The sequence below is a fragment of the Ursus americanus genome, chromosome 8, assembly GCF_024610735.1.
Source record: "Ursus americanus isolate L20-20 chromosome 8, mUrsAme1.1.p, whole genome shotgun sequence".
Lineage (NCBI taxonomy): Eukaryota > Metazoa > Chordata > Mammalia > Carnivora > Ursidae > Ursus > Ursus americanus.
In genome coordinates, this window is record NC_142134.1 from 15,161,304 (window position 1) to 15,179,936 (window position 18,633).

At 39.5% G+C, this 18,633-nt stretch overlaps 1 long non-coding RNA gene across 1 annotated transcript in view; it reads left to right on the forward strand.

Annotated features, from left to right (window-relative positions):
- LOC148109521 (uncharacterized) overlaps nt 1-8,686 on the forward strand; it is a 74,312-nt gene extending 65,626 nt beyond the window's left edge. Inside the window, exons 2-3 of the long non-coding RNA XR_015725395.1 lie at nt 3,313-3,472; nt 8,636-8,686. This is a non-coding gene — a long non-coding RNA (uncharacterized LOC148109521). The remainder of the gene's footprint in view (nt 1-3,312; nt 3,473-8,635) is intronic.
- Nucleotides 8,687-18,633: the final 9,947 nt, after the last annotated feature.

An 18,633-nucleotide genomic window follows, 5' to 3' on the forward strand; every position in this document is an offset into this window, starting at 1 on the left:
ACTCAACATTCATCTATTTTATCCAGTTTTAGTTCCAATATATTGGCAACAATGTCAGGAAAAATGGAGCTATTGTTAAAGAGGATCAAAAACTGATTTTTAAAATGGACTCTAACAGAGTGATTCTCAAATTAAGGCAAGGAGGATTCTCACATTTCATTTAACAATATTTAGCAAATTCTCTGTTGGGTTTTTTTAATTAAATGTGTTATCAATAAAAAAATTTTTATTTATTAGTTTGTTACAATTTTGTAACCTGAGATTATCTGAGCTACCCTAGGATAACTAGGGTAACTAGGAATCACTGTTGTATGTAAGAAATGTTCACCAATGGAAGTAGGAGGGATTGGGGGAGGGAGTCATCTGGAGGCAGAATTACTTGGAAAACTTTTTCGAAGTGCAAATGCCCGTGCTCCCCTCTACTGCTCCTCTAGAGTCAGAACCACTGATATAAAAGAAGATAGAGAAACAACTTAATAGTTAAAATGTTGGAAGTATAATGGCAGTGGTCCCAAGTTCTCCAACCTTTAGAATTAACTTTTTCTTTAATTTGCAAAGCAAATGATGCAAACCACATTCCACATACAATGGGAAATCCAGAAACCCAGTGTTCCTGCGATTTACTCTGAAAGAGATTTTTGTTCTAGACATCTGTCACTGCAAATTCCTGCTTCTACAGAATTCTGAGTCCCCACTCACTGTGCCCTTTGTATTCTCACCCCACTGTGTGAGTGGTCCTCTCTGTGCTTACTTTCTCTTCATTCACTCCAAATACCACTAATATATTTCACCTCCACTTCTGGCTCTCCCTCTCCTTTACTCTGCTCATTTTTTGCCCTAGAATTTATCATCATCTGGAAAATGTATGTTGATTTCATGAGGACAGAGACTCGGTCTGTTGAGTTTGCTTCGATATCCCTAGCGCTATACCACGTGCAGTAGGAACTCAGTAAATACGCATGTGGTGAATGAGTGATTGAAGACTTTATGATTATTATTATTTATTTCATCAACGCAGCAGACTTTTACTGTGAGCTTTGGATAATGGCAGTTACTAACATCAGAGCTCTGAACGGGAAAACAATTCAAAATGGACCCCTAAACATCTGTTTTCAAGCTCCTGGACCATCCTCTACAGGGACTTCTCACAAGCCTTTCTCCTTAGGCCATGTGTGTGACCATGTTGGGCCTTCTTTCCCTTTATCTTTCAAACATTATCTTGTCTGTCCTCCCTTCTCAGGTCCAGGGCTCTTCCTGCTTCCAGTGTTGATTCAACCAGGAACGTATCCACACAAATCAGAAGTCCAGTTGTTGTGTTTCTAATACTGGGTGCCTAAAATTTGATGAATCATAATCTTTGGCCTATGACACAGCCTCAACCTTGGTCCGGGCCTGGCGTTTTTGTTGTTGTTTTTGTTGTTGTTGTTTACTTAGTTATGTATTTGTTTATTAAACAATAAATACCTGTATACATGCCACCCAGCATGCAAATGAGAACATTCAAAATATCTAACATTTGCCTATGTTATCCTCCCTATTTTATACCATGCTTACTATTATTCCTTTCGCTTTTTGAAATGATAGCTTTATCACGATATAAATATTTCTTAAATATATATTGGGCAGTTTTAGTTGTTTGTAACTTTTTTAAAGGGGTGAGGGGTATTATGGGATATCTAATCTTTAGGGGCTTGCTGTTTACTTAAATTCTAGTTCTAGGATACATTTGCATTCACTTTTCTTTACAGTTACACGTATGTAAGTAGAATTACTAATATAGGATATATGAATCTCTAATTTTGAAAGATAATGCCAAATTTTCTTTCCAAAGTAGTTGAACCAACTTGTACTCCTACCAGCTAAGTAAAAGCTAGTTTATTTATCCACATCTTCTCCAATATGCGATGATATTAGACGTCTTCAATTAACTAGCTGATTGGGTTTTAAATGGTATCTCATTGTGGTCTTCTTATTAGCTTATAAATGTCTTTTATGTATTCTTGCTATCAGTTCTTTGCCAAGGTGTTGCAAATAGTTTGTCTTCATTTATTTTTTCACTTTCTTAAAGATATCTCTTAATGTGCAGAAGTCTTTAGTTTAATATGTCAAATTTATTATATGAGAGAAATCAGCTATCATAGATGTTTAAGCAATAGCCTTGAAAGACAGTGATAAGGGAAATCACCACAATAGGTAGAGCTTCAGTCTATTCACCTGATCATCCATTTTGTGTGAAGAGAGAAGGGACCTAAGGTTAGAATATACATGGACTCTTGGATAGTAGCAAATGCTTGGCCAGCTGGTCAGGGACTGTGCTCTTTTCCTAGAGCTGCCATACAAATCAGGCAGCTTAAATTTATTCCCTCATAGTTCAAGGAAGCCAGAATTCTGAAATCAAGATGTTAGTAGGGTTAGTTCTTCTGGAGGCTCTAAGGAGGAATCCTCCCAAGCCTTTCTCCTGGAGTCCAGTGATCGCCAGCAATCCTTGGCATTCTTTGGCTTGTGGACTTACCATTCCAATCTCTGCCTTTATTGTCAACACTGCCTTCTTCTCCATGTACCTGTCAGTGTCCTCCCCTCTTCTTGTAAGAGCCCCAGTCATTGGACCTAGGGCCTACCCTAAATCCAGGATGATTTATCTCAAGATTTTTAACTAATTACATTTACAAAAATACTAACTCTAAATAAGGTCACAATCTGAGGTTCCAGGGAGGCATGAATTTGGGAGAAACATTGCTAAACCACTATGGGGTCTAAAAGGAGAAAGACTGGAATATCAGGAAAAAGGAAGTCTGGGAAACAGGCATATAGTTGAACATTAGAGAATGAGCATAAAGTATGAAGAGCTTTAAAACACATAACACCCACCCAAAATCATCAACATGGAAGGGGCACCAAACAACGAGTAGACAAGAATGACTTGGCCAGTTGACATGATTCATCCTCTGGCAGCCGCCACCCACTGCTAGTACAATGGGAAATGGATAAAGTAGCTTTGTCTCGGGGAAAGAGACTGTGCATGTGCCCAACATATACTCCCATTCACCAATGCTAATTTTTAATTATTGCCCCTGCCAGATGTACAACCTGCCAGCAAAAGAGACCAATGCTGAGTACCCCACGTAGTATCACACTCTTCTGCATCTTATATTCCTCACTCAACAATAATTTGTGGGAATTGCCGAAAATCATTTGGATTAGCTCAAATTCATTATTTTTAATGGCCACATAATAGTCCATGGCATTCCAAAGCTTTTTCAGCCATGATTTCCTTTCACATTACAACATACTATTACATTTCTCTTATGGCAGGAAAATGGGACAAGTACCCATGGACAATAGATGGTGAGGACACCTGAGAAGACCCGATGTGACCTGCCCACCCCAGCCCATCAAACAACATGCTTCTGATCTAGTTTCACAGACACATCCAAATTTAACAATTCAGAGAAGCATTGAGTTTTTGCAGCTGGTAAGTTTAATTCTGGGAACTAATTCTATTTTTTAAATCCATTTTTGGCCACAAGCTAATAAAGCTACTATTCTCTCAAATGATGAAAGCAGAGAAACTCTTTGAAGAACTCTCCAGGAGACTTGGCAGTAAGATAATAGTGTTGAAAAAATTAGCTGCAAAAACATTCTCCGAGTCGCTGTAAGTAGAGGAAGGTCAAAAGCAACTACCCAGTGTAGATCCTTTTGAGGCCCACCGTGTACGTACACACTTTTCTTAATGACAAGCCTCAGATTGATTTAGGAAGGGGAAGCGCAGATGGTGAAAGAGAACATGTCTACCTTCCAGCTGCCAAAAAGCAACAGCTGCTGCAGGATGCCCTTACATGGCATTTGTTTCCTGTTGTCCCCGAGTGAAGTCTGCCGGGACAAACTAAGGCAAGTGGTATTTGCCATTTCCTGGAAGACAACCACAAGGCCAACTCTGTAATTACCCAGAGGCCTTGTCTAAGCACCACAGCCGTAATCAGGCATCGGTTACCGGGAGAAGAGACTGGGGCTCTGGATAGGTATGTGGGGCATGTAGAGTGAAAGGTCCAAACCACAGCTGGTCAGATCCTACCAGGAAAGCTTTGCCTCTACAGATGCTGCCAGAAACAGCTCTGCATGAGTCAGCTGACAACCACCTCAAGCTGTTCTGCTGTCCAAAATATCTGCATGAGGGCAAAATTTCATGGGAGCAAATAAAGATTTTTTTTTAATATTTAGAGATGCAGTTTATATTGGCAACAAATCCTGTGTTAGGTTAAGCTGAGTAGTTTTGCAGCTGTTCTTGTCTTGCCTAACTGGTCTCGGATTGAAAAATCACTGCTCTACCAGCTAACTGCTAGTTTTAAATGAAACTTCTAGGAAAAGTCCACCAAGAATTTCATTTCCCTGCAATGCAACAAGTGGTATGTTAGCTATGGTCAACATCAGCATCTGTAATTTCATAACAAATCAGTTCTCGTTCCATGTCTAAAATACGTGGCTTACTTGTAATCACTTCCCTTGGAAGCTATAACCCTTTCTTACCGTAAATAATAAGCAAATTACCTTCTAAAGCATACCTACTTTTCTTGATTAAAAACTAAATTATTGTGCGTGATTTGATTTATATTGTCTCAAAAAATTTCTATACCCTTTTAGAAGTGGTTTTCAGACTGTATCCCAGGAACTCTGTCTTCATAAGAAATCTTCCCAGAGGGATAAACAGATAAAAAGCATAACCGTTCTGATTAAAGCGGTTTGGCATTCTCTCCCCTCCTTGCATTACCTCCCATAAAATAAAATAGATTTAAAAAAATAGACTGTAATAGTTGGTGAGTTAATATAATCATTATTTCAAAATTTTTTATTTTGAAATAATTATAGATTCACAAGAAGTTGCAAAAATAGTATAGAGAGGTCCTGTGAACACTTTACCCAGCTTCTCCTAAAGCTGTCTCACTTAACTGTAGCACATTATCAAATCCGGGAATACTATTAACTAGACTATAGACTTTACTCAAATTTCACTGGTTTTCACATGCACTCCCTTGGTATAGTTCTATGAAATGTTATCAGTATATAGATTTCATCACCACTGAACTCCCTCATGATACCCCTTTATAGTCTGTCTTCCCTCCACCCCCATCCCTAGCCCCACTGATCTGTTCTCCACTGATCTAATCCCTATCATTTTGCTATTTCAAGAGTATAATATACATGGAATCATACAGTAGGTAATATTTTCAGATTGGCTTTTTTCACTTAGCATAATGCCTTGAGATTTATCCAAGTTGATGTGTGTATAAGTTAATTCTTTTTGAAATAAATAATTTCAAAATAGTGTTCCATTGTACAGATTTACCTTAATTTTTGTATTCATTCACCTTTTTAAGGACATTTGGGTTGTTTCCATTTAGGTCTTTTACAATTATAGCTGTTAAGAGAATTTGTATACAGATTTTTGTAGAATAAGTTTTCCTTTTTCTAGAATAAATGTTCAAGAATGCAACTGCTAGATTGTATAAGTATATGTGTAGCTCTGTAAGAAACTGCAAAACGTTTTCTAGACTAACTGTCTGCTTTTGTATTTCTGCCAGCAATATATGAAAGATCCAGTTTCTCTGTATTCTTGTCAGCATTTCGTATTATCAGTATTTTCCCTCTGGCTTCTTGGTGTGTAGTGGGGTAATCATTTATTTTTAAGATCAGTATTACCTTTCTTTTTTTTTTTTTTTGTCCAATTTAAAACTGAAAACTGTTTAATTATTGACAATAATGTTCCCCAAACATAAAGTTAGCAAAAAAATACATATGATGGTGTGAACTCAAGGATAACTATTCCAGACTGAATCTCAGTGGATGAGATTAACAACCTGGTCCCAGCTCTAAAGATTCAGAAACTTTCACTTATTCGTTGACCTAGAAATAAAAAGATATATGGGCATTGAGCCATGTCAGACAAACTTCTAAGAGATTTCCCTGCAGGCTAGAATATTAGGTGTAACAATATCAGTTACCCATCTCCTCTGCCCAGCCCTCAGAGCATATGTTTACAGAAGGAAAGCACGGGTGTCGATGTTCTTATAGGCATTTTTAAAAGCTACGCTAGCCTGAAGAAAGGCCGCCTTCACTTTAGATATTCCCGGATGAATCACAATCGCAGTATATAAGATGAAATCATCCTTTGGCCATGGCTATGCTGAAGAAAAAAGTCCACTTTTAATCCCCTTTCTGCGGCAGGGTCACTTAGCTTCTTGTGGATTTTACACTGCAGCATGTGTAAATTTCCTTTAACATGCTCATTCCCAAGTGTACTAACTTTCACTTATTACATTTTACAATATTGACGTCCTTTTGGTCAGTGCTGTTGTGAAGTGCTATATGGTGACAGGTGGTAGCTGCATTTGTGGTGAGCATAGCATAATGTACAGAGTTGTGAAATCACTATGTTGTACCCCTGAAATTAATGTAGCATTGTGCATCAACTATATACTTCAGTAAATACATATGTATATATATCAATTAAAATAAAATACTGATTTCCTAAGGATGCTTAAACTCACTCTCATACTCTATGAGAGCAGTAAACTACCTCCAAATCGGAGGGTAATTCTAAACTTGCAAACAATCGATCGCAACCTTAGCATGTAATTTTTTTAAAGATTTTTTAAAATATAAAAGCAGTACATACTCACAGGAAATAATTCAGACTTGCAAATCTTGAGCATGTCATTCCCTGATGTGATTGTATCAACCGCTTGCTGGCATTTTAATATAGTAACCTTTATCCTAAATTTTAGGGTCTATTTTACTTTGGTGTCTGCATCACTCTAATCCATGGACTAAGTATGTTAAAACCCTAAATAAAGCCTAGGTAGATAATAACATCGGTATTTGTTTGAATTCTAGCCATACAAAATAGTATCTAACCACAAACCCAAAGAGCGCTGGTAATTGATACCATTGCAGACAGAACTGTGAGTTACCACTGATCACTAGAGCTGGACCTTTAGCATTGCACTAAGTATGAGAAAAGGGCTTGGAAAATGCTTTGAAGTTCAAAACTTAATGTAGTCTCTTAGATTTAAAACAATCTACCTCAAAGGCTAAGGTATTTCCTTTCTGAAAATGTCTTCTCTACATTCAAACTGTTTGACATTGTCTTCCTTTATGCTCATAGTTGAGTAGAGCGCCACTTTTGTGAGTTATTTTGGCTGTATTAGTTACAGGCTATGAGATCCTAGCATCTAGCAGCTAATGCAATATAGAAGTTTATCACTGTCTCACACGTGAAAGTCCAGAGATAGACAATCCAAGGTCATTGGTAGGACATCTCTACCATCCTCATTAAGAACCTTCCATCTCTTTGTCTAAAACAGCTGCTCCAACACCCTCCATCATATGTACCTCCCAGGTAGTGAGAAGAAAGAAAGGACAAGAAGTGTGTATTGCCCATTTCTTTTAAGGGTGTAACCTGGAAGTGATACATATCACTTCTATCGCCACTCTGTTGTCAAGAACTTCGTCATAGGGCACAGCTAGCTGCAAGGGAATCTGCAGGGGAAAAGAGTCTCCAACTAAAAATCAGAGTGCCCAAGTATGACCCAGGGATTTTAGTATTAGAGAAAGATGAAAGAGATATTCATAGAGAACTCGCTGCCTCTCCCAGAGTGACCAGTTATCCCTCAGTTACAGCCAGCCCCTCATCCCTGCCATTATTTTCAGTATGTCAAAGTCCCTGTACAAATGAAATGAACTGGAAAACAAGGACGTTTGCCCTCAAAGACGCCGTTCAGATTACAACCCCGGGAACTCCATGACTGCTTCTGGAGTCAGAAATCTGAAGTGCATCCCCTTACTCTAATATCTTGGTGTCATTCACCAATTTCTATTGATAAATGATTGCACTTCAGTGGTCAACAATGGAATACCGATAGGAAGGTGAGAGAAAATGTTTTCGAAAACTGTAAACAAGAGTCTCTTGGAGAGTAAAATGTTGTGGGGTTTTTCCAGCCTTCTCACGTTGCCTAGTGATAGCGTAGTAGCAGCAGCACGGTGGGTGCAGTAACAGTAATAGTAGTAGCAGTAATCGTGGCGGGAAGTAAGAGGCATAGACGGCGCCTTTAATGGCACACTTGCTATGTGTCAGGTCTTTCCTAAGTTATTTCTCTAAACTATTTTGTTGGGTTCTCATAACAATCCTTTGTAATTTGTCTCTCGAAAAACGAAGCTGAAGCAAAGCGATAAGTATCTTGCCCCAAGTTGCACAGCCAGTGAGCAGCCAAGCCAGAATTTTAATACAGACACTCTGACTGCCTGTATTATACAGTATGCCTGAGATGCCATTAACTGGGGTACCGTGCTGGACACTTTATATGTCTATTGGCTCATTTTATCCTCACAATAATCTCACGGTACTGTTTACAGATGGGAAAACTGAGGATTAAAAAAATTAGATAGTTTTCCTTTAATCATAACCATTAAGTAATGGAGCAAGATTTAAACCCAGGCAGTCTGATTCCTACCCTCCTAACTAATGCAGAGCTCACGCTCAGAGCTGTGCTCACTAGCAGACGCCTCATACTGGGGAAGAAAGCATAAACTAATACGACTTTATTGTTTTCTAATAAACTTTCCCTTTTGCATTCTAACTCAGCTGGAGCACACTGGAGTATCGAGTTAAAACAGCTTCCCAGGAGTGAACAGGTGGGTTTGTAAAACTAGATTTGTTTTGTCTGATGAGTCATCTTTGTCTTGTGTCTGGTAAAAGTGAAGTTGTTTTGTCTCACTGTGGCCCGGAGAGGTATTTAAGGTTATATCCAGAGACATCTTGAGTTTGTCATCTTTGTCTGGCTATAAAAATAAAACCCAGATGGTATGCTGCAGGTATGAACATGATGGTTGAGTGTATGGAGGTGGAAGATACGAGAGGTCAAGTGAGTGACAGGAAGTTTCTTAGCCATACTATTGTAATGCCTTCCCTGCGCGCGCGCGTGCACACACACACACACACACACACACACACACTTTCTTGCTCGCTCTCTCTCTCTCACTTAAATCCAGTGGAAACAGCTGCCTATCAGCACCTATACCTAGCATTTTCCTATTCCTCAGATACCCACCAGCAAGGTCAACCCTAGAAAGAATTGTAAAATACCATACGAATCCCCCCGTCTCCACCATCTCTGTTTGTCTTCCTTCTGCCCTTGTTTTGTGGTGTCTCCAAGCTGCCCTCTTGAGAGTTGTAAATCCCTCACAGAGACTACTTCCCTAAATACAGCTCTCTGTCCCTGCTTATGTTTAACTAACCCATTCATTTATTCAACAAATATGTATGGAATGGCTACTATGAGCCAGGCACTGTTCTAGGCTCTTGAGATTCTTGGGTGAGCAAAACAGACAAAAATCCCTGCCTTTGAGAAGCTTACATTCTAGCAAAGGCCAGCAGAAAAGAAACAGGTCACATTTTAAATTAGTATATCATTTAGTCTATTAGTTTGTTATTAATACTGGTAAAACCAGAAAAGTTGAGTGGGGAAGAAGGATCAAGAGAGCTCAGGGGAGAAGGCAAAGGTGTGGTTTGAAATATTCAATAGAGTGATCAGAAGAGGTCTCACTGAGAAGAAATTGCAGCAAAGACTTCAGTTTGGGTGAGAATGAGCAAATGGATAAATTAGGGAAGAACATTCTAGGCATAAGAAGAAACAATTAACAGGCGCTGGGCCAGAATGTGTCTGAAGAGTTTGAGGAGCTGCAAAGAGGCAGAGTAAGCGAGTGAGGGGAAAGTAGCAGGAGATGAGGTTAGCAAGATCAAGGCAGCCATAGCATCGAGACCTTATAGACCAGTGCAAGGACTTTGGACGTTAAATTGGGTGCAAATGGAAAGTAGGTTACATTTTCTCTTCAATTTAATTGATACAGACAAAATATTTCTCCTCTTTTAAGAAAACATATAGAAACCTAAGAAATAACATAATGGGGAGGACCAATAGCCTATTCAACTCAGTCTTCTCCATCTACAGTGTTCCCAGCTTACTGAGTGGAAGAGCCTTGTCCTATATCCTAATCTCTAACCTCCCCTTAAAAATCTACTAGTCATTTATGTAGAAATCCACAAAATTCCTTCTTAAAACATATTCTTTTAGTTTGCATGAACTCTTGTGAGAGGCTGATCTGTGTCGAAGGCAGGAGGTTCCGACCCTTCGAGCTTACTTGTTGGGTCCTCCATTTATGTAGCAGCCCTACCACTGTGCCAGCCCTCTGTCACCATGAACCCAACACTTGTATAAAATTAAAAAACGAACACAGTTTCTTCCAATAACAATTTGAGGATTTAGGTTCTCTAAATTATTTAAACTTTTAAAAAGCATCCCTGAATCAATACAGCCATGAAACCTAGAGACATAATTTAATCGTAATAAATAAGTAATAATTCTCTTCCTTAGGGTTTTTTATGCTTGAATGATTTATGGTATTGTATTATCTTCTCCCAGGGATGGAGGAAATAGGCACCTACTATTAACTCTAGGTTGCATGTGATGACATCACTAAGGCAACAAGAAAGCAAAAGGGAAAGTCTAAACTATATTATAGGACTGGGTTTCTCAACCTGGGCACTACTGACATTTTGGACAAGATAATTCTTTGTTGGGAAGTCAGGGGCACCTATTCTGGGCATTGCAGAATGTTTAGAATCATCCCTGGCTGATGCTAAGAAACACTAAGATGCCAGTAGCACCCTCCCAGTCATGGCAAATAAAAATGTCTCCAGGTTTTGCTAAATGCAGAATCATCCCTGGCTGAGGCTGACTGTCACGGGGTGACCCAGTTGTAGCATACATACCTCTTAGCTCTTGTTCATCCTCAAAAACTATCTAAAAACAATAAGGAGGCTGATATGTCTGTGCCTTTGGAAACGACAAGTGAAGTAACAATTAAAAAGTCAACAGACGTAAAAAATAAATTTCAGAATTCTGGTTACATAGGATCTAACCTTAATGCCTTTGCAGTGACTATGTGAATATTTTGCATAGACAAGAGACTATTTTCTATACATTGGTGTTTGTTGATGTGATCAAGAAATGTAACCTATACGAAAAAAATTTTATCAACTGCTGAAGGAACTGGAAGGTCGAATCTTTTATTTCCTTGGTCAAAAGGTGAGCTTATCCCTTCCCCTCTTTTTTAAGTGAAGTAAAGACAGAGTTTGAAAATGCACCTATCCATTTGGCTCAATAGTTAAGTCTTGTCTGGCTATAGTTTAAAAATAGATATTCTTCTGTCTGAACATGAAAATAGTACTTCCCCCAACAAAAGCCAAATGTCTTAGAGCTGCAAAAGATGTTTACTTTTATAAAAAAAAAAAAAAACCTTTTCCTCTAGTGTGTATTTTGGGATCGTGTAGGTGTTCTTGTAGAAGTAAGCAGGTATATAAGGCTTAGAGACAAACCCACAAGAGCATGCTTCCTGCCGTAGGTGAGGGAGTCTTGTGCTAGTCACAACTTTCTGTGTGTTAGGTTGGGAATATATGCTGGTGTAGTATTTATCCTCCCCTCTTGAAAAGTTATGGATATATTGAAATAATGATACTGACCATAACTGTCTACTCTTTCTGGAACACATTATATTCATTCATTCATTCATTCATTCATTCATTCATTCAACATGCAGTTATTAAAGATCTACCATGCCCTTTGCAGGTCACATTGTCTCTCAACTCTGCTGTGACAGGGCAGAATTGGTCACAGTCAAGATGTTAAAAAATGAATATGGTTGTGTTCCAACAAAACGTTTGTTTACAGAAAGGGTGCCATAGTTTGTCAACCCCTGAAATAGGGAAAAAGGAATCAGGAGTTCAAGGGGGTCACCACTTTTAAATAGGGTGATCAAGGTGAGCTTCCTTGAGAAGGGAACATCTAGTCAAAAACTAGAAGGAGGTGAACAAGTCAGACTCGTGGTTATGTGGTGGCAGAGCATTCCAGGTACAGGGAGCAGCGAGTGCTCAAGTCCTGTGGCAGCAGTGTGTCTGTGTGTTTTGAAGCCTCAGGAAGGAGCTCTGTCTGGTTAAGGCACAATGAATAAGTGACCCTACTTGTAACCTATCTCACTAAATGAAACATGTTTTACTACAGGGAGTAAGGGCTCAGAAATGGGCCTTTTCAGGGCACCTGGGTGGCTCAGTTGGTTATGCGTCTGCCTTCGGCTCAGGTTGTGATCCTGGGGTCTTGGGATCGCGTCTTGCATCAGGCTCTCTGTTCAGCAGGAAGTCTACTTCTCCCTCTCTCTCTGCTCCTGCCCCCTGCCCGTGCGCTCTCTCTCTCTCTCTCTCTCTCTCTATCTCTATCTCTATCTCTGTCTTGTGTACACACGCTCACTCTCTATCTCTCTCAAATAAATAAATAAAGTCTTTTAAAAAATGAAAGAAATAGGCCACTCAGAGACATAGGAAAGATAAGCAGCATTGATACGTTTTGTTTTGTCCTCATTCAGGCCTTGGTTCAACTTAATACTAAGAACAAAGGCGATAGGATAAAGGCAAGAATGCCTAACCATAGAAGTTTCCTTTAGGAATCTTTTACCAACACATTCTAATCCTCAGTGAAGCTAGCAGAATGAAGGTTTATAATCAAAAAGCAACTATAAAATACTGCCTTTTTATTCACTTGGACTGTTTATTCCTGAAGTGTTTTTAAGAGGCAACTGATGGTAGTATTTACAGAACCAGAAGGCAGGGCTGTTATTTCTAAATTGTCAATAAACCTAACTTCTAAAAAGAACTCTCTAACTCTCGATCTGGATGTGCTGCGAAGGAAGAATAACATGAGCCTCCGGATGCCATGAGAGCAAAGCCAGTCTGTGTTCTCAAGTCCACGGGCTCGCCCAGAGTGGGCCAGCACGCCTGGGTCTGTGAGCGAGCGCCTGTGGACACGAGCGAGCCTTGGTGGTGACAGATGTGTACAATGGATTCCATGTAATGTTTGATGGAGCCAGCTTGTAATGCAACTTGGAATAATGACTTCTCATTTATACCCTGTCCTGTTCCACAAAAATATATTTATTATGAAAGGATACCAGACAAGAGATAGAGGGTAAAACAGAAGCCTCGGCAAAGCCACCAAAACCTCACTGGCCTCTCAAGCCTTGCCCCATACCTTCCTCATCTTTCCCTGTACTTTAGCCCCGCTGGGAATCTTCCAGTTGCCAGAATGCACAGTGCTGTCCCCTTCTGGTCAGGAATGTCTGTGCCCCACCCCTGTCTCTCAGGGAACATTCATCCTTGTGTTCAAAGAGTACTTCTTCCCAATTAAGCCCAGCCCTCCTGTTGGGCACGCGCATGCTGTGAAGCTCCCTTTCCTTCATAGCACTTTTCAGTTTGTAGTTCATACATTCATCTGAGTGATTATATCAAATTGTGATTTGGCATGTTGTCCTAGGCCTGTCACAGTTCATTATAAACAATTCTAAATGGGGCAAAACAAGATAATCCAAGAACACAGTTTTCTCAGGGTTCTGGTTTAATGCAAAGGTAAAATGACATTAGTGGAACTGAGGGAGAGGAAATGCATGTCCTTCCGGCCGTTTCCAAGAATCTTTCTTCTAATCAGCATTGTGGTATGATTGGAGAGCTGAGAGTTGAAGGTTATATTTTCCGTGAATACATAAAGAGCAAGCCCACGTTCATTCTTTGACATCAGCTGGAAGGAATATGATTATTCAATTGACTGTTGTTCAGAATTGAGCATGCATTCAGCTGGAGAAAATGATTCATCAGTTCTTGCCTTTGTGAAAGATGACTGTGGTTCATACTCCCCTCTTGTGGCCACTTTCAAGGATACCAGCTTGTGCATCGGAGTGTAGAAGGCGAATGAGAAATCAAATTCCTTTATTCAAGTCAGGAACCTGAGAATCACTCATTCTTTAGCCCTTCGCAACGTCAGACCAATTTTTAAATATTGGTAGGACTTTTAACAGCAACTCCAAACAAGGAGTCAGTAGACTTTGTGTTCAGTCTTTAATGATTAAAGTTTTAAAATGTTTTAAAAGCTCAACAAGCTGGTGGGGGGTTTAATGCAAATATATGAGAGGCTCGATCATTTCTTGCGAATTACCTTTCCTTAATTATATATGCCTTATCTCAGTTTGTTCCTCTTCAAGTAATACATTAGTAGATTTGGAACTTTTGGGGACTGTGGGAAGGCATCTGATGGATGAGGCAATCAATAACATCACAAATGCTCATTGTACAAATATTTATTGAGTACTTGCCACTGTAGGGAATCATAGTTATATAAAAAATTTTCCCTGTCTTAAAATACTACCAGGAGTGCTGAGGGGACCTGTATACATATCTACATTACATGATGAAAAGTGATAAATGCTAAAGAAAAAAAAATTAATATGCTCTTTTGTTATGACATAGGACAAAGCCAGAGACAGGAAGTGAAGAAGGACAGTTGATGAGCTTCTCCTTCTGAGTCAACACATTCTAGTGCAGGACAAATATGGATATAGCATTTGCTGTGCATCAGGTGTTCTAAGCATCTTATCAAAGATAATATAGTATTTATCTCACACCCATTAGGATGGCTACCACGCAAAAAGAAAATAACAAATGTTGGCAAGGATGTGGGGAAATTGGAATCCTTGTGTACTGTTATTGGGAATGTAAAATGGTCCAGCTGCCATAGAAGACAGTATGGCAATTCCTCAAAAACTTTAATAAAATTACTATATGGCCCAGCAACTCCACTTTTGGGTATATACCAAAAGAATTGAAAGAAAGATCTCGAAGAGATATTTGTACACCCGTGTTCATAGCAGCATTATTTATAATGGCTAAAACACAGAAGCAACCCAAGAGACCACTGACAGATGACTGGATAAGCAAAATGTGGTATATACATACAACAGAATATTATTCAGCCTTAAAAAGGAAGGAAATTCTGACATATGCTGCAACATAGGTGAACCTCGAGGACATTATGCTAAGTGAAATACACCAGTCACAAAAAGACAATTACTATATGATCCATTCATGTGAGGTTCTTAGAATAGTCAAAATCATAGATACAGAAAGTAGAATGGTGGTTGCCAGGGCTAGAGGGAGGGAAAAATGAGAGTTATTGTTTAATGGGTACAGAGTTTCAGTTTTACAAGATGAAGAGTTCTAGAGACAGATGGTAGTGATGGTTGCACATTATAAATGCATTTAATATCATTTAAGTGTACATTTAAAAATGGTTAAGTAGGTACATTTCATCTTATGTGTGTTTTACCACACTTTTAAGAATTCTTTTTAAAAATACGCTGTTGAAGTTCAAAGAATAACTTCCTATTAGAGGTAGCAGAGAAAGCTTCTTAGGAAACATGTAAGTTGGACCTTGAAAAACTGGTAGGGTTTAAGCATGAAGATTTCAGGCAGAGGAAGTCACCTAAGCAAAAGCATGGAGGCAGAAAATTACAAAGCAAGGAAAAGAAAATGTTGGTGTTCATGAAAGGTAATACATAACATGGCAGATAGCTTTAAACACCTGGCATATGAGTTTAGAATCAGCTTGGTAGGCAGTGAGAAACTATTGAAAGCTTTTAAGCAAGAGAGGGATGTGATATGAGTTACACTTTGAGAGGATTAAAATTTTAAGGTACTGTTCAGGGCACGTGTTGCAATGAGCACTGGGTGTTATACACAGCTAATGAATGTTGAACACTACAACAAAAACTAATGATGTACTATATGTTGGCTAACTGAACATAATGAAAAATAAAAATGAAATGAAAAAGAAAGAAAGAGAGAGAGGTAGATGGATGGATAGATGGATGGATAAATACATGCATACGTACATACATACACATATACTATTCAAAGTGGATTGGATTGGAGAGGGAGGAAGTATCTGGAACTGAAGTCAAAAATTCATGTTCTGTGGCTCAATCCAGCCCATAGACCTATTTTATTCTACTTAAAGAGTGTTGAGCAATATTTAACGATCACTAAATTTCCAGATTTCTGGCTTCTCTTTAAAATGCTAAAATGATCTGGTGACAGCGGCTGTCATTTCCTCATGACAGTAAGACTGCAGGAGTTGAGTAGCAACTACCGTCTTTCCATGGACCACATATTTTCCAGCTCCCAAGTCCCAAGCACTCCCTCTTGTCTTCCTGACACGGAGCCTTGATGTGTCAATGTGGCCGCCAGTCCTCATTGTCCTGAGTGTGTTGTTTTCCTCCTTCGGACCCTCTTTCTTCATCTGTGTGATCTTCCTGACCCATGGGGGCAATTGCATTTGTGAATGTGAGTCCAGAGGGACACAAGAGTTGGATATGAGGTGACCAGATCTTTCATCAGGAATCTGATCACAGGGAATGAAGAAGAAAGGCATTTGCAAGAGATCTTTGTCCTGCTGTTTTTTCTAAATCTGAACCAACTATGAACATAGAACATGAGAATTGCTGACTTGGATGGAAAAAATTATAATTATGAACAGTTTGACTACATTTCCTTGAAAAGTCAACTATAATGTCTCCAAAAGAGTTATTTTGCCTTGTTCCTTTATAAAAGTTTTTAGAGTAATGAATGTTCTTGTTATATAGAGTTAAACAGAAAAACAGGAATGACTCAGTTTCTCCCACCATAAAGTATGATAGTCAATTGGTTACACCACAGTAAACTGTATTCTTAAGCACGAGATGTGTTTCAATCAGTTGGTGAGGTTCATTAGTCAAGGGGGCAAAACTGGCTCATGGGAGGGACAAAAAAAAAACCCTGTTTTTTTAAATATATAAAACACAGGTATGGATATAGTACATATATGAATATACAGAATATCCGTGGCATTACAATTGCATAGGGAGGGGACAATTAGGGGAAAAAGTTCAAAGGGCCCCTTGGGAGAGTGATATTGAAAAGAATATTTGAGAAATACTAGACAGAACAGACATTGAGCACATTATTTGTTTTGTCTCCATCTGAATTGCCCACTGGTTAATGCCGGTGTAGACTCTAGCCAGTTCAAATCTGCTTGCTTATCATTTGTGAGAGATCCAGCCTCAGTCATAGCATCACCAATGCTCATGTGTAAAGACCACACGAAAGCTCTGTAACAACCCAGTACTGTTCACAGCTGAAATATTGACAAAAATATAAATGCCCTTGCTCAAAACCAAGAAGAAAACACAACCACCAGAACAAATTTCCAGAATAGGATCGCTTCATTACACAAACAGTACTTCTTAGTCTAAAACATCTTGCTCTGGGAACTTAACACTACAGCCAAAAAAACATCAGACAGATTTGGAAGAGGGCGGCTTTTGGCTAGTAACAGCAAAGTGACCTCACCCGTGAGATGGCCTGAGTGCAAACTCCGGTGTTGGTGAACAAGACACATCCTGCAAGTCAAATGCACAGAAGTATGAAGAAGTCCAGCTGCACCTCACTTGGACAAGAGGTCCGAATACCAGGTTTGATAGATTGGGCTCTGTGTCTCTCCCAAGGTGAGGCCAGAACGAGAGAGCAGCTAGCCTAGCTCACATTGCTAGTACTAACAACCTGAATTCCCCCAAACTCAATGAGGGTTCTGTCTGAGAAAAGCCAACGACACAGGACCCCAGGGATTGATGTGAGCAGCTGCTGTGTTTGCAGAGCTTGACTAAAAGGATGTGTTTCATCCCTCAAGAGGATATTAGCAGTTTATGTGAAAAGAGGAGGCGTGCTAATTCTCATTACAGAAGGCTCCGTGACAATCTCCAGCAATGTCTGGCTAACTTATGCGTGGCCTTCATCACCATCATCATCATCATCTTTTTTTTTTATTACTATTTATTGAGCCCTAGTCCAGTCACGCATTAGACAAAGCACTATGTAAACATCATCTCTTTTCCTTGAAATTACCCTAGAAGGTAGGCATTATCATCCTCATTTGAAAGATGAGGATATGGAAACGCAGAGAAGCTAAGTAACTTGCCCAAGGTCACACAACTACGAAGCATCAGAGCTAGGGCTTGAATTCAGGTCCATCTGACTCATCAACTCTCTGCTGCTTCCTCCAGAGGAACATTTTGAACATGTGTTCCATCCTCTGAGGGCTTGATTGGTGTAATTTAGATTGAGAGGCAGTAGAATTTATTTCTGGTAGTATTCAATGGCACCAGCGATTAGCAAGATCCTATCAAGCCTTTCCGATGTCCTTTGATAATCTGGTACCTGATAGGGAGGTAGGCACAAAAGATTGGAGGTACAAGAAAACAGCAGGCAGGTTAGAATTCACCAATCCTAAATCAAAGCAATGGATATATGTACCTACATGTAACTTTTGGGGCTGGAACTCAGACATATGTCTTGCACCTTGGTAATGGATTTGGCAATCCATATTCATAGCCAAGTACTACCAGACTAGGTTCTTTTGGAATCTTTCAATGCTGGTTAAAATTTCTCAGAGGAAAGAAAAGGGAGGGAGGAAGGAAGGAAATATTTCTTGCTATTGTGATGAAGGACTTCAAGAATACAAAAAGACAGGGGTGTCTGGGTAGCTCTGTCAGTTAAGCATCTGCCTTCAGCTTAGGTCATGATCCCAGGGTCCTGAGGTCGAGTCCCCTGTGGGATTCCCTGCTCAGCGGGGAGCCTGCTTCTTCCTCTCCATCTGCCCCTTCTCCCTGCTC